The 16,111-nt window shown below is 37.6% G+C and overlaps 1 protein-coding gene and 1 pseudogene across 2 annotated transcripts in view; one reads left to right on the plus strand and one right to left on the minus strand.

Annotated features, from left to right (window-relative positions):
- The window catches only part of SYNPR (synaptoporin), a 290,191-nt gene that overhangs the window by 62,143 nt on the left and 211,937 nt on the right, over positions 1-16,111 (minus strand). The gene's annotated exons all lie outside the window — the stretch shown is intronic.
- LOC112666121 (U6 spliceosomal RNA) lies at positions 15,743-15,841 on the plus strand (annotated as a pseudogene).

Here is a 16,111-nt window from a genome sequence, read left to right on the forward strand (position 1 = left end):
GGGCAAGATGACAGCCTCACACTCTTACCTTATCAGCTTAGTATCCCTGATCATTAGAGGCCAACTCTCAGCTTCAGTAGAAAAATCCAAATTAGGTCACAAGGCCAAATATCTAAACCAAATACTGAGGCCAAGGGAATGGGTGCTGTAAATGGTCAGGCTGTCCTCAGGTGCTCAGGGTGTGTGTGATGTGTGTGTATGTGTGTGTATATGTGTGCACACATGCATGTGTGTGAGTATGTGCATGCGTATGTGTGAGTGTGTGTGTAAGAGTGTAGGATATAAGAGGAGGTGGCACTCCACACAAACATCACTGAATGGATTCTTCACTGAGAAAAAGGATTCCAGTACTAGAAAACGGAAACAATACAAATATACTGTATAGGTCTGTTCCCTAGAACATCATGCCTGTTTTTTCTTTTTCTAATCTTTATATCTCCCATGCCAAGTATGATACAGAGGCTCAACACATATTTGTTGAGTGAACAAACATAGAGCTACATGCAGTAATATATATGCCTATCATTATAATAAGGACCACGTATGTGTATACTCTAATGTTGATATTTTGTTGAATTCATGTCCATTATGTTATAGCCTCCTTCCACCTTCCTCTTTCTCCATCTTATCATGCACAGGTTCATTTCTTTTTTGCACTTTTCTACTTAATTAGTCTTAAAGTATTACTCAGGTGCATTTCTTTCATGGAGGCTTCCCCAAGGATTACATGCCTCAGTATTTCCCTCATCTTTGAGTTATCAGTGCCTTGGTTTTCTATGTCTTGCCCTTCATGAATAGAGTGTTTTTAGAACAGAGCTCTTTAATCAGACACTCACATTCAAATCTCCACCATTTACATGCTTTGTCACCTTGGCAAACTTAATTTCCTTGTCTGTAGAGGATGACAGTAATAGTATCTCCCTCACAGGGTTGTTGCAAATACTAAATAATAACCATAAAAGGCTTAGAATTGTGCCTGGTACAGAGTAAGTGCTCAGTGAATATTGACTATGGTTATATCTGATGGAATAAACAGTTGTGCTCCTGTAGCAGACATGGGTGATGTCCTGCACCATGTTTCCTTGGCCCACCTGACTTTAGATAGCTGTTGCAGATGTTGATAAACCTCCCACCTAACCTCTTCTCTCAGTCTGAGGGCCTTCTTTGGCCAAAGAAGGCTTCTCTGCTGCAAGCAGGCACAGTTGGAGATATGTGGGAATTAAACCCTTGGATGCAGCCTTCAATCACTGAGGGATGAAAGTCAGTGGGTAAATGCTATTGCTTCCCTGCCCTCTGGTCTTAGGATTCTTGGGTGTATTCAGCACAGTTTCTCAGAGGATCTCCAGAAGGACTGAGCCTCAGTTCCCCACTGTGACTGGCTAGTGTTTGTCCTCCCTTTCTTCTCCCTCCTTTCCTTCTTTCCATTCCTTCCCTCCTCCCTCCCTCCCTCCCTCCCTTCCTCCTTTCCTTCCTTCCTTCCTTCCTTCCTTCCTTCCTTCCTTCCTTCCTTCCTTCCTTCCTTCCTTCCTTCCTTCCTTCCTTCCTCTCTCTTTCTGATATTTCTCTCTGCTATCTCACTTTGCCTGTTTCTTCCCTTGGGCCTCCTGGGATCACCTCACACATAAGTTTCCTGTACCAAGTCTTTGTCTTAAGGTCTGTCTTGGGAGAGTCTAAATTAACATAAGTCCCAACAGTCTCAATTATGAAAGTTATTTCTCAGGATATATTTATTTAGGACAGGTCACACCCATTTTTTTGTAGCTCTGGATCATTTGGCATGTTTTGTAACCTGACATCCAAACTGCTTAGTGAATAAATGATATATTTTGAGAAAAAGTTTAGTATTTAAATTCAAGAGAAGGAAGCTCTATCATATTTCTCATCACAGCTGATGAGATTAATTTGCTATTTACATTGCTATTAGGTTCAAATTTGGGATACACATGAAAGCTTGAACTTCTTTTGGGAAATTAAGCCTCGAAATTGTAACTTGTGAAAATGAGGCATAAAGTGGGTTTATTTATAAAAGTGACTTCACACTTCACTTGGTGGATTTTACTTTTTTGAGGAATCACCCATCTATTGAATGATTACTACTAACACACAGAGATGCCAAAATATAAACTACAAGCTACAGGATTGTGTATTTTTTTTCAATAATATAAAAACTTCACACTTTGTTATTGAAAAAACAGATGTTCTGGTGCAGAAGTGGATAAGAGAGAAAAGGCCTTTGCTTTCTTTCAACTAAACAAATGGATAGAACAAAATCAAGAATCTGGCCAGATGAGGTTTACTCTTTCCAAATACATATAGTTAGACTCATGTTTGTTTTATGATTTACAAGTAAACTGCCATTTCCAAAAATGATTTGACAACTGCAGAATATATAAACAAGATAATATTTTAAAAAGTGAACAATAGAAAGATATACTAATAATGTGTAAGATTAAGATTGAAGACTGTATCAGTTAACTATTGCTAATACCACATAATAAACCACCTCCAAACTCAGTGACTTAAAACCATCACTACCTACTGTTACAATGAGTCTACACATGGCTGCAGCAGCTCTGCTTCATGCATGATCATTCTGGGCCTCAGGGTGAAGGGGAACACATACTGTTGGGGTGAGGAAATGAACTGTGACCAATAAGTTTGTCTATAGCAGGGAATATTAGTTATCATACTGCTCTTTAATGTCCATTATCACCCTGGCCTCTTTTAATTCAAGATATTCTCATCTTTACACTAATGCTTCTTTCTGCTTAGAATTACTACCCCCTTATGTTTTCCCTTATATCTCACTTTCTATAACGTAAACTCGATATGAGATTTTTTTTTTTCGATATGAGATTTTTTTTGGTCTTTTTTTTTTTTTCACTGACGGTGGTTTCCTATCTCTTGGATGCCATCGACTGCTTAAGTATTTGGATTTGTGCATCAAGTCTTACAGATTAAAACTCATTATAAGTTCTTAATCCTTTTGTCCATAAAATCTTTTTTTAAAGATTTTATTATTTATTCATGAGAGACACACAGAGACAGGCAGAGACACAGGCAGAGGGAGAAGCAAGCTCCCTGTGGGGAGCCCGATGTGGGACTCGATCCCAGGATCCCAGGGTCATGTCCTGAGCCGAAGGCAGATGCTCAACCACTGAGTCACTCAGGTGTCCCGATAATCTTATTCAGGTGTTTCAAACCATAGTAAGCTTAAGTAGTTGAGCAGGGAGATATTGTTTTGGAAGGACAGTAATCTGGATAAAAGTTATTCACCAGAAGCTCTGTTTCCCTTCACAAGAGACCCTGATTCAACTCTTAAAATATCTTGGGTTTACTGACAACCAAGGCTACATGCTCCAGTGAAATGTCTTAGGATCCTGCAATATAACTTGTTAATTGTGCAAGAGTATTCCATGTGGCAAGAATTACTTGTTTCTTTTAGGAAGCTCAGCTTATCCTAAGGATTGAGTTAGCATCTCATATCTAGATGGCAAATATTTATTCATTATAGAACTGATTTCCACTGTTAGTTTAAATTCAACACACAAAAGTGTTTAAGATTTAAATCTAAGACATTGTCTACAGTAAGAAAATGTCCTGACATCTCCTAGTTGAAATCTCCTTTCAACTAGGAGATATTCTTTAGTTTTCTGTCTTTAAGCATTCCTTCATTCATTCAATAAACATTTCTAAGCACACACCATGTGTGAGATACCAATGTGTCATACCTCAAAACACAAGGATAAATGTTTCAAGGAAACTTACACATTAGTGGGTAGAGAGCACATAAACAGATAATTACCATGGAGTATGATATCTGCTAGAATGAAGCTGTGTATAGAGTTCTGGTGACTCTTCAGATAAATGCAGCACAAGGTGGAACAAGGGATTCGGGGAGATTTCATAGTAGATATGAAATGTGAGCCAATTCATGAAATACAAATAAGACATTTGCATGGCAGGAAAAAAGTTAGAGTGGGAATAGGAGAGAGGGTAAAAGTTTGAATATGAAGGGTAGTGTGATGGATAGTTATAAAAATGTATGAAAATAGCAAGTTTGGGGAACTATAAGTCATTCCACAAACTTATCATTTCAGAGAGATAATACCTGACCATAGTTTTCAGGGTTAAGCAACAACTTTGAAATATAATTAACTATAATATACTATCATAAAGTTCATCCTTTTAAAGGGTATAGTTCAGTGGTTTTTAATATATTTATAGTGATTAGTATATTCACAAAGCAACCTATAACACTATCTAATTTCAGAATATTTTTATCACCCCAAAAAGAAGCCTTATACACATTAGCAGTCACATTCCATTCCTCCTATCCCTTAACGTCTGGAAATTACTAATTTGCTTTGTTTCTATGAATTTGTGTAATATAGATATTTATGGTATCATACAAAACATGGTATTTTGTGACTGTCCTGTTTCACTTAGTATGTTTTCAAGGTTCATCCATGTTGTTGAACATGTCACTCCTTTTATATTGCTGAATAATATTCCATTCTATGGATATACCACTTTATTTATCCATTCATTCATCAGTTGGTGGACATTTGGGTTGTTTCCAGTTTTGAGTTATAATGAATAATGCTGCTAGGAACATTTGTATATAGGTTTTTGTGTGTATGTATGTTTTCATTTCTCTTAGGTATACACCTAGGAGTGTAATTGCTGGATCATATGGTTTAACATTAACGTAATCATATGTTTAACATTTGGAGAAACTGCAAAACTGTCTTCCATAGTGGATGAATGACTAATAATTCCACTAGCAATGTAGGAAAGATGGAATTTTTCCACATCCTTGTGAATATTTGTTATTTTCGTTGTCTTTTTTATTTCAGCCATCCTGATGGAGTTGAAGTGATAGCTCATTGTAGTTTTGATTTACATTTCCCGAATGACTAGTGAAGTTGAGCATATTTCAATGTACTTTTTGGCTATCTGCATGTCTTCTTTGGATAAATGTTTATTTAAGTCCTTTAATCATTTTAAAACTGAGATGTCTTCTTGTTGTTGTTAGAGTTCTTTATACAGAGAGAATTTTGTAGAGAGAGAGAGTTCTTTATATATGCTGGATACAGTCCTTTTTTGAATACATAGTTTAGAAGATTTTTTTCCCCATCCTGTGGGTTGTCTTTTCACTTTTATTTATTTTCAAACTTCAAATAAATGTTTTTATTTTTTCAAAATAATAATATTTAAGAGACATACATTTATGCCAAAGATGATAACAGTACTTAGAAAACAATTACGGGACTTTAAGTTTGAACTTCTTTCCTGAAAAAGTTGTGATTCACAGTAAAAAAAAAAAAAAAAAAATCACTCAATTCTTTATAAGATTATGATACTTTTGACTCAAAAACATGTTGTTCAGTCTGATCGTCTATATAATTCATTAAATATAATAAGAGGTATCAGTTACTATGCTTTGTCAGATAGTATACATATCTAAGCTATTCAAATTTTATTTTTCCACTTTGTTGATAGTATCCCTTAAAACACAGGGTTTTAAATTTTTTTTTGATAAAATTTAATTTATTTTTTTATTGCTTATACTGTCAATGTCATATCTAAGAAACCACTGCTAAGTAAAGTACATAAAGATTGATTCTTGTGGTTTCTTCTAGGAGTTTTGTAGTTTTAGATTTTAAATGGTCTATGATCTATTTTGAGTTAATATTTATATACAATATGCAGGAGCGGTCCAACTTCATTCTTTTGCATGCAGGTATTCAGTTGTCCCTGCATCATTTGTTGATAAGATTATTTTTTTCTCCACTACTATGACTGGCACCCTTGTTGAAAACCAATTGATCATATATGTCAAGGTTTATTTCTGTACTCTCAATTCTATTCCATTGCTCTACATGTTTACCTGTATGCCAATATCAACTACATTTTCTTCTGATTTTTTAAAATAGAGAAATACATTCCACCGCTGCATTTAATAAGCTATTCAAGAGGATAAAAGACCCAAGGGTCAAAAGATTTAATCAGTTATTTTTCTCTCTGAATTTACCAACTGATAATCATTTTCAGAGTCAGTAGAAGGAGTAATATGAGATCATCATATTCTATTTAAAAAGCTCTTTTATGCTGATGGATCTTTTTCCTTACCCACAAAAATTTCCTGGAAGTCATATTTTTAGAATCACATTATAAATTCCTGCCTTTAGTATACATTTATTGAGCACCTACCCTTTGTAAGGATAGGTAATCTAAATTCTTCAGAAATTAATTTTTAAGGTTAATAGCTATGTCTATAACTGCATATATGGATGTATGTGTAGTGTATTCGTTTTCTACATCAATATTTTAAGCATTTTATGTTAGTTCTGTCATTTACTGGCTGTGCACCCTTGGGCAAGTTTCATAATTTCTTTGACTCCTAGTTTCCTAATACTAAGAGTATACTCTCACTGAGTTCTTATAAATATTAAATGAGAAACACATGTAAAGATTTTAGTAGAGCATGTGATACACAGAAGCACTTAAAAAGCATGGACTAATAAACCATCGTTAGGTTTAACATCCTGGACTGGAACAATAAGGAAAGTATTGAGATTCTTCATATTCTCCTAGAACCTACTTTAAAAAAAAAAAAAAAAAAAAGCTTTGGCCATTAGTGTTAGTAGGAAATGTTCAAAAGTATCTGTTGACAAAATGTAGTTTTCAGGTGTTAAAGCGAGAAACTGGAAGAGGACAATAAGTAATTCCTAGAGTTCTAGTTCACGAAAAAAATTGTTAATTTTTCCTCCTAGCAGTAACTTGGTTTCAAACTCACATGAGAAAGTAGGAAAAAAGGATTGACAGAAATTCAGTTACCTTAATTTCTAATGTACTCATTATTTGTGACTTCTTCCAAGGTTGTTCATCTTCCTATTAAAAAATCGCTTTCTAAGCAATTCAATGGGGTAAAAACTCCTAAAATACATGGGCAATATACATGGTGGATAAAATATTTGACAGCACATGTCAAAATGTGTTGTACTTGAATTTCAGCTCTAATCTACTGATAAATTAAAGTGTTCTACTGTCTCATCTTTCCCACTAGTTTTATCCCTTCAAGTAGTTTTCTAATGTGGATACTTTTCAAGGGAAGCTGTAATAGACATTAGCTGTGTTTTGGTAGTCAAGCACTCATTTTTCCTTTTTTGCTAATAGCACCTTGATTTCTTTTGGGGAGTCACAACATTTGGGAGATTGTCCTTTTATGAAGGGATGTTCCCAAGCAAAGAGGTAAGTGTATGTGATTCAATTTACCAACTAGATTATTTTTCTGGATTTTGGACCTTGAATGACATGATGAAAGGATGAAATGAAGGGCTGAATTGAATCATGCCTATAGCAACACATGAACTGAATTAAAACTATTCCTTAATTTTTACTATATATGTACCTTGAAGGGTCCAATTTCCTGTATTTTTAAAGCCCAGTTACTGAGTGTTCCCCTTCTTTATGTGAACTTTCCTATGTCCTTCCAATAAATGATTTCACTTTTGTTACTCAAAGGCAGGTCCTGTAACTTGCAACTTCAAGAGCTCTTAGTGATACAGAGTCTGCCTCCAGGCCTGCCCATTCTTGTACCCTCCTAAAGAAGTAGGGCTCTGCAAGTGAGTTTTCCATATGTATCTGTTGACTTCTTTAATCTCCCCTAAAGGCTCACCCTTAAATTCTCTTGAAAGTCTCCTATTGCTTTTAAGTCTCAGACTCTCTTAAGCATTCCAGAACTCTTCTTCAAAGGATTTATTAAGACCTTGTAGGATAGGAGAGAGTAACATTTGATAATGATAGAGAAAATCACAAAATCCTTCTTCCGCTTTCATCTGTTAGTTCTTCAATAAATATCTGTTGAGGAACTGCTATGCCCTGTCCTAGATGCTAGAAATACAAAAATGACTAGGGCAGAGTCTTGTTCCTTAGACAGCCTGGAGTCTACTAGAGAAGATAAGGCCCACAGAAATAACAATAATGCCACAGAGACTGTGATAAGAGCTATAATTGAGGTACAGATCAAGTACTCTAGGAGCACAAAAGAGGGAAGATTAATTCAGACTGGAAGGATTGGGGAAGATTTCAGGGGGAGGAGATGAAATTTCAAGCTAACTAATCCTCCTGTAAGTGCCCAGTGGCCAATTATCTCCATGAAATGGGGTTTGCAAAATTAAGCCTGACCTGTAAAAGTTAGTTTATTTTCTCCTAGCATGGCATATTACAGTTTCCAAGGTTTATGTCTTCTTGGGCAATGTACTAAATTGCTTAGGATGGGAGTGAGGAAAAAAAGTATGTTGAACCTTGCTGTTCTGTGCTTAATATGTCTGGAGTCTGGTGTTTGCATCTTTTTAGGCAGTGGGACTAAATGACAATGATCATGGCCTAGATTGGGGCCATTGTTTCTTAGCAGGCTTTAAATACCAGCTCCAATGAATTGCTTGGGCTTATTTTCTTTAAATGAAGACCTGCAACTTGTTTTCATCTACCTTGAAAAAGATACTCATTTCATATTCTTTTTTGTCCACATCTTCCTTTTTTTCTGCCCACATAGTGAAGCCAACATTCTTCTTCATTTTAGCAAGAAAGAGTACTCGGAATTAATCTAGGATGGACAATCAGTCTGACAGAACAGGCTTGAAAAACTTATTACTGTTCGTAGCCATACTTGTAGGGTTTTGCGTGAAATGCTCCTTTTGTGCTGGTAACCTCTAAGATGTGAGGGAGCAGTGTTATTTGGAACACAAAATGTTGTGTACCTAGGTGACAACGAATTCATCTATCCAGCCAGAGAGAATATAATTGAGAGAGGAAAAGCCACTTATTTTTTTAAAGTTCCTTTTTTTTAAGAGAGTGGTTTAATTTGATCAAATAACCCCTCTGCCTGTCTACAAAACTCACATTCTGGACAGTATTTACATTAGTATTCCATCAGGCAAGAGAAAAGAGAAAGAACGGAAGGTCACTGCTTCTTATTGACCTGGGGAGAAAGACCTTGGAAATCCTTGTTTTATTGAAATCTGTTATGTGTACACATTAGCAAGGAACCTGGGAAGGTTAAAATTCCCAGGAGCTCCTTGGGAATGACATAACATTCCTATAGAAATAGGCAGAAAAAGTAAAGAAGTCTTCATTAGGAAGACTAATGCTGCCCTTATTTTTCCATCATCAGTGTCCTGAATTTTCTGCTTAATTCAGTGACCCTCAGAATGTCCTAAAGATCCTTGTCATACACGAGAAAAGGGTAAACATGGAAGAGGCAGAGGATCTTCAGACCTATGACCCTTCAATTGTTCCCAGTGCTCACTGGGAAAAAGGCTACTTTTAAAGTTTATCTCACAGGGCATAGGAGATTGCTTGGCCCACTCCTAATGAGTGAATTTGGATTTGCTATTATGGGTTGGATTGTGTTCTCCAAAAATATATATGTTGAAGACCTAACCACCAGTACCTCAGAATATGACCTTCTGTGGAAACTAGTTAAGATGAGGTCAGCCTAGATTAGGTTGGGCCCATAATCCAATATGCCTGGTGTCTTCATAAGAAGATGGCCATATGAAAACAGAAATATACAGGAAGAACACTGCAGGATGAGGGATGCAGAGGCTGGAGTGAGGCAGCTGCTGCAAGTCAAGGAATGCCAAAGACTGCCATCAACCACTGGAAACTAGGAAGAGTCAAGGAATGATTCCCCTGCAGTTTTTAGAGGGAGCATGGTGCTGTTAACACTTGGATCTCAGATATGTAGACTTTAGAACTGCAAGATAATAAATTTCTGTTGTTTGAATACACTCAGTTTGTGGGATTTTGTTACAGCAGCTCTGGAAAACTAATGCATTTGCTTATAACTCTCTTATCCCACACTTTGTTGACACTTGTGACACAGATGTGCAGATTCATGGAGCACTGTACACCTGCCTCCTCCTCCTTACCATTAGGCTCAAGGCTCCCTAGAACTATGAGCATCTCCTAAGTTAACCATATGCTTTCCTACCTCCATGAATGTGTTTCCTTTCTGGCACAGCCAGGCCTCAGAATTCCTTGCCTACTCATCATTCAAAGTCAGCTTTGACTCCCCTCTAAAGCAAGTGTGAACTAGTGTGAGAATAACCTTGTCCTCCCAACTGGTGTCTTTGTACCAGCCTCTACTTGCCGTTAAGCTAGTTCACTGTATGTCTAATTTCTCTCTGTGTTATAACTTTAAAAGTGGTGACTCTGTTTTATTTTTATTTTTTTGTATCTCTGAAAAGCTTGCTTCTCAAATTATAGTCCTTAAACTAGGAGCATCAGATCACAAAATCTCAGTCCCCATCCCAGACCCCCTGAATCAGAATCTTCATTGTAACAAACTCCAATGAGATTATATGCATGGTAAAATTTGAGAAACATTCCCTAGAGGACCTTGGGATACCAGCTACTGTTAACTGAATGTATGCTTACTTTCTGCTATGTTGCTGAGAATTTTTACTTAAATTATTCCAAATTAGTCATCTGAACAATTCTATTAACAATTCTGAGAGGTAGGTATTATTACTCTCCATTATATACATGAGAAAATTGGAGAGAAGGTGGAATGGAAATTGTGAGGAGACCTCCTACCTCTCCTCCCAGTTGAACACCACTCCTGTGACTTGACCTTCCTTGTGGTTTTTCAGGCAGCAATCCTAACTGCCCTGGGAGTTGCAATTTCTGGGGAAACATCTGAGCATCTGTCATAGAGACAGGCCTCTTTTTGCTATTTCAACACTAGTTGATGAACTCATGTCTCTCCAGACACTATATCAAAAAAGGGTTCCATGGAAACACTAAATTTGGGAAATGCTACAAATTACACAGCCCTCTTGAATATTAATAGAGCAGAGTCACCATTAAAGGTTTTATTACCTGACCTCGGTAAATATACCTACTCAACTGTTTAACTCAGTTTTCCCAAAAGTTTATTTGGCTTCAAATTGAGGTTGTGTAACAGCCATTAACATTCTGTGAAACACACTTTGGTTTAAAATGAGATGTTAATGACAAAGGGAGATCAAGAGGGAGACTCCATGGATTTTTTTTTTTTTTTAATTCAGAGAGAGAGAGGGAAGGATGGTTGGGAGAGAGAATATTTCTCTCCTGCTGTTATCTTTCAAGTGGATTTTTTTTTCTCAAAATCAAAATCAGATATTAAGCATGTAGGAAGGGAGCTAGGGACCAGCAAGAGCTTCTGAACCACTGGGAAGGGTGGTTCATTTCTCTCTATATTATTTAATATCATAAAATCTTCCCTAGAATCTCTTCCAGGCTGTAACTCAAGACAAAGACCTTTGATAAAATTAAGTGGGATGTTAACTCTTGGGAAGATAGAGTGCCACATTAAATCGTATTAACTTTTAAAAAATGGACACTGAGGTCGTGAGCTTCACACATGGGGGGCGCAATACTGCAAAGTAGCAGGATACAGCCATGCAAAGGAGATTAATTACACATCAGGAGGTTGCTGGGGAGAGGGAGCAGGAAGGCTTATGCATTTGGCTATTAGGGGAAATCTCTTTTTCAAGGATGAAGGACTGCATTAGGAGCCTTTTTGCTTTGTCTGGGCTCTTGATAGTTCTGAGGGTAGATTTATTTGGATTTTTGGTGCTGATGGAGAACAGTTCTCTATCCATAGTGCTGCTCAGAACTCTGGCAAGCAATGCCACCATTCCCTGGAGTTTTTAATCAAGGCCAGGCATCCTTTTAATGCAAATATAGGGCAGCAGTTGATTGCTGCCTGTGTGCTTACAATGGAAATGGTAGGATGGGGTTTTCCAGATTTTTTCATTCTAGAAAGAAAAAGGATTTGAGTTCAGTTGTTTGGAAGCAGAAATACCTTCCGGAAGCTCCTTTTTTGTGAGGACATGGACGCAATAATAAATGAACGCCAGCAAACAGGAAGTGCTACATGAGTTTTCCAGGAAAGCCCAAACTTTTTTTTCCCCCATAGTGCTCTGTGATCTCCTTTCCCCAAATTCTTTGCTGCTTCTATTCTGTCTGGCTTTACTCCAGCTGTCCCCTCTTTCTGGAATTCCTTAGCCCCCATTTCTGCCTGTTGAAGTCACCCATTTTTTCAAGGTCCTGTCAAACTTGTCATTTTCCCTGGAGATTTTCCCTGGAGAAACAAATGCTGCTCTTTTGTGGCCTTTATCGGCCTTTCTTATATTTATCACATTTTGATTTCTATCATCAAGGTGCCCATGGTTATCTCTGAGGTTCACACTTTGAAGATGGAAACGGATTCTCAATCATGCTTATCCCCACACTGTGTAGAGCACATAGCTGAATGGTGCCTCAACACAGCAAAAGATTGCAACTAGGGGTAGGTGACATCTATCATTCAGCATCCTGATCTGGATGACTGGATGGTGTTCCCCTTACTTCCAGGCGTGTTCTTTCCTCTTTGTTTCCCGATCTGTGCTAGACCAGGGTTTCCCAGATGTCAGCCCCTCTCTTATCACTATCACAAGTTATGCCACATCTATGAACCACTCATGCTTCTATTTATTTAATATTTTTCTTTATATTGATTCCCTTGTTTCTTATAATAACTCACTTAAGAAGCAATCCATTTACCTCTAATTGTAAACCTAGTATCAACTTGCCCTCAATAAAAGATAACCACAAGTATGAATACGATGAGAATAAAACCTTATTAAATTCATTCATTAAAAATTCATTCATTCAGCAAATACTTATGGAACATCTATTATGTACCAGGCACTGTACTAGATGCTGGGGATATGGCAATGAATGAGAAGAAGATGGTCCAGTTCTCTTTGGGCTTATGTTCTCTTAGGGAAAACAGAAAATGAAGAGATAAACAATAAATATATAAATGCTATAAAGCAAATGAAGCAGGGCAAAGAGATGGAGAGGAATTAGGGTACTATTTAGATGAAGAGGTCAGGGAGGGGTTCATTGAGGAGATGATGTTTGAGCAGATACTAGGAAGGGCAAATTGTGCAACCATATGGAAGCAGAACTTACGGGGTCCTGAGAATGGAGGAGAGTGTGGCTGGAGAAGACCAAGGGATAGGAAGGGTACTAGTACATGAAATTATAGAAAAATAGCATGATGAGCCTCTGACAAAAGCAATGACTCTGAATCATATTCTGAAAGAAATGGCACTTCTGGAACATGTTATTACACTCTGGGAAATAACGTCATTGGTTAAGTGAAGATTTGAGGAAATACTCCTTCGGAATTCTAATGAGAATATCCTACTTGGTTCACGACCAAACCCTGGAGTCAAGCAGTGCTGTCTCCAAGAGAAGTTTAGCATTTTGTGGGACCTAAAGGGTAGAATGCCCACCACAATGTTTGGTTCACTCAACTCTGAACTTCTTTGGGACAGTTCCTAGCACATAGTAGACATGCCTTAATCTTTTGTGGAATGAAGGAAATGTATATTGCTTTGATTTCCAGATTGTGTATATTTGTTTGGGACCTGGCTAATCCTGTGCCCCTGATCCTGGGATTCACTCCCACCCTGCCAGAGCAGGCAAGAAAGGAACTACCAGCAGTAAAGGTGCCTGCTCTTGCATTCTCCTTTCAAAGCATTGGTTCTTAATTGGGACTGTCCACTAGAACCAGCAAAGGAGCAATATATTGACATGGCCTGAGCTTCACCTGCAGGGATTTGGTCTTAATTATTCTGGGTTAAGGCTCAATTATCTGTGGTTTCAAAAGTTCCAGTGATTCTAACATGCTTTAAGGGAAGCATTTTCACATTCATTGTTATAGAAGGAAAAACCAAAAGTTTCAGGTCTCTGGGATTGCATGAAAACTAGTATTTTGATGTGATGTAGATACATGGGTTAGAAATATACTAGAATTGAGATTCTCTGTGCCAGGCATAGTGTATTAAACAAGACAGTATGGAAAGTGCTATGAAACAAACAAGGATGTTGTCATAGTAAGTGACTGCTGAGGAGGTATATGTGTGTAGGTAGATAGGGGGGTGGTTGGCATGAATGGGGTAGTGAGGGAGGGCAACCTCATCATAAAGGTCAGGCTCTCTCTAAAAGAGGTTATTTGAACTGAAATGTGAAAGCAAAGCAGAATCAGCCAAGCAAAAACCTAGAAAAAGTTTTCAGATCATAGGGAATGGCAAGTGCAAAGCCCCAAGGTAGTAGTGTATTGGAGGAATTGTGAGCCAGAGAAGAATGGTGAGAAATGAGTTCAGAGCTATTAATCTGATTAATTCCTTATTTATTTCCTCAGCAAATTAGGTCATTTTTTTTTCTTTATAAAAATTAACCTTCTTCTTAAAGTCTCCATAGTCCTATACTACTCTCCAGATGTGTTCTGCAGAGCTGAAATGTCCTTCATCCTTTCTGGTTTACCATACCATAGTCCACATTCTCTATGTCCTTCAAGGTCCTATTCAATTGCCACCATCTTCAAAAAGCCCTCCATGATCATTCTTGATGGAACCAATCTCTCTCCTCTCTAAGCCACCACAGCCCATTACCTTCACCTTTTTAATGAATGGCAGTTCTCTGTCTTATGTATCTTTCTCAGCCTATCTTCTTTACCCTACTACCTGCTCCTTGCTAGAATCTAACCCCAGTTCTGATTTATCTGATAGTTCCTTGCTTTTTGCTCACGGCTAGCTCTGCATTATGCAGGGCTCAAACAATGTCTGTGGAAGAGTTACTTATGTGCATTCAATTCCTTTCAACAAGAATAACAGCTATCCAAAAAACCTAAGCACACACACAGTAATTAAAGCAACTAACAAAACTGCATTGGCTCTCTGCCTCTGAGTGTATTGTTGACTTGCAGACAATAGTTTCTGATCATTCACCTTTGAAAGAACATATTGCAATTCAAGCGAAAAATGTCAAAGCAGGTAGTTTTGGGAAAGCCAACTCATTTGTTGACTAAAAATGATCCAAATAGCGAGAAATGAAGACCATGAGAGAATGGAATGCCATCATTTTAACCTACTTAACCAGATACTTGCAAGTAATATAGAGAGAATAGAAGGTAGAAAGATGAGAAAAAGAGAATAAATTAAAAGCAACGTGGATTCACTCGCCATGGTCAGTGGTGTGTGACAATTGTACCATCTGTGGCCAGCCTAACTGCTACACCTGTGGATTCTTCCAAAAAGATTCCCTTTTTTTTTGGGCAGAGACCCTATTATTTGATACTATTTGATTGCCAAAACCAATCTTATTTAATCCTACTGCTGCCCTGAAGAATGGTCAGCATCATCCCATTTTTGCAAATGCTGAAACTGACCTACTGTTCTGGAGGCACCATGGCCTTGTGCATGAGATATGAGCTTTGGGGCTAATAGTCTGGACTCTGTTTCCAGCTTCACCTACTTGCTATGTGATCCTGATCAATATCTAATGATAATACTAATAATAATTTCTTCTTCACAGAGTTGGGAGGGTGGGCCAAATCCACATATGTAAAACACTATAAGGACACTACCACATATACAGTCAGCATTCAGTACATATTAATTCGTTAGGTAACTTTCCCAAGGCTGGCAGGTGGTAAGGTAATGATTTGAATTTAAGTGTGTGTAAGGGAAAACACTAAGCAGCAATGGTCTTAGGCTAATGGAGTAAGCAATGCCCTTGGAAGTGGGAAAAATCACCCTAGTTTTGCTCCCATATCACTAAAGTATAACTATTAAATGGTCAGATCATTTCCTTAGTACCCTGTCTTTCTTTCTTGTCCAAGTTAGAACTCTTTGTACTTGCTTTGGTAGCACATACACTAAAATTGGAAGGATACTGAGAGGATTAACATGGCCCCTGTGCAAGGATGACATACAAGTTAGAACCCCTTGTTAAATAAGCATGGCTGCAAACACTATTAAAGCCCTCCATGAACAAGGCTGTGTGTGCAAGGTGAAGTGTGACCATTCCTTCCTCTGGATATTTGAAATCAAGAAATCAAAGATTTCAAGGTTTGGCAGGGGAATCATAGACATGTATAGTGTATTACAGATGAGTTCAAACTTGCCAAGCAAAGGATGAAGGTATTTCTTCTGTTAAGCTTCCATTAACCTACACTCCCCTGCTCCATGTATCTCCTACAGAGAAGAGGGATGACTGAAAG

Source organism: Canis lupus, chromosome 20 (assembly GCF_003254725.2).
Source record: "Canis lupus dingo isolate Sandy chromosome 20, ASM325472v2, whole genome shotgun sequence".
NCBI lineage: Eukaryota > Metazoa > Chordata > Mammalia > Carnivora > Canidae > Canis > Canis lupus.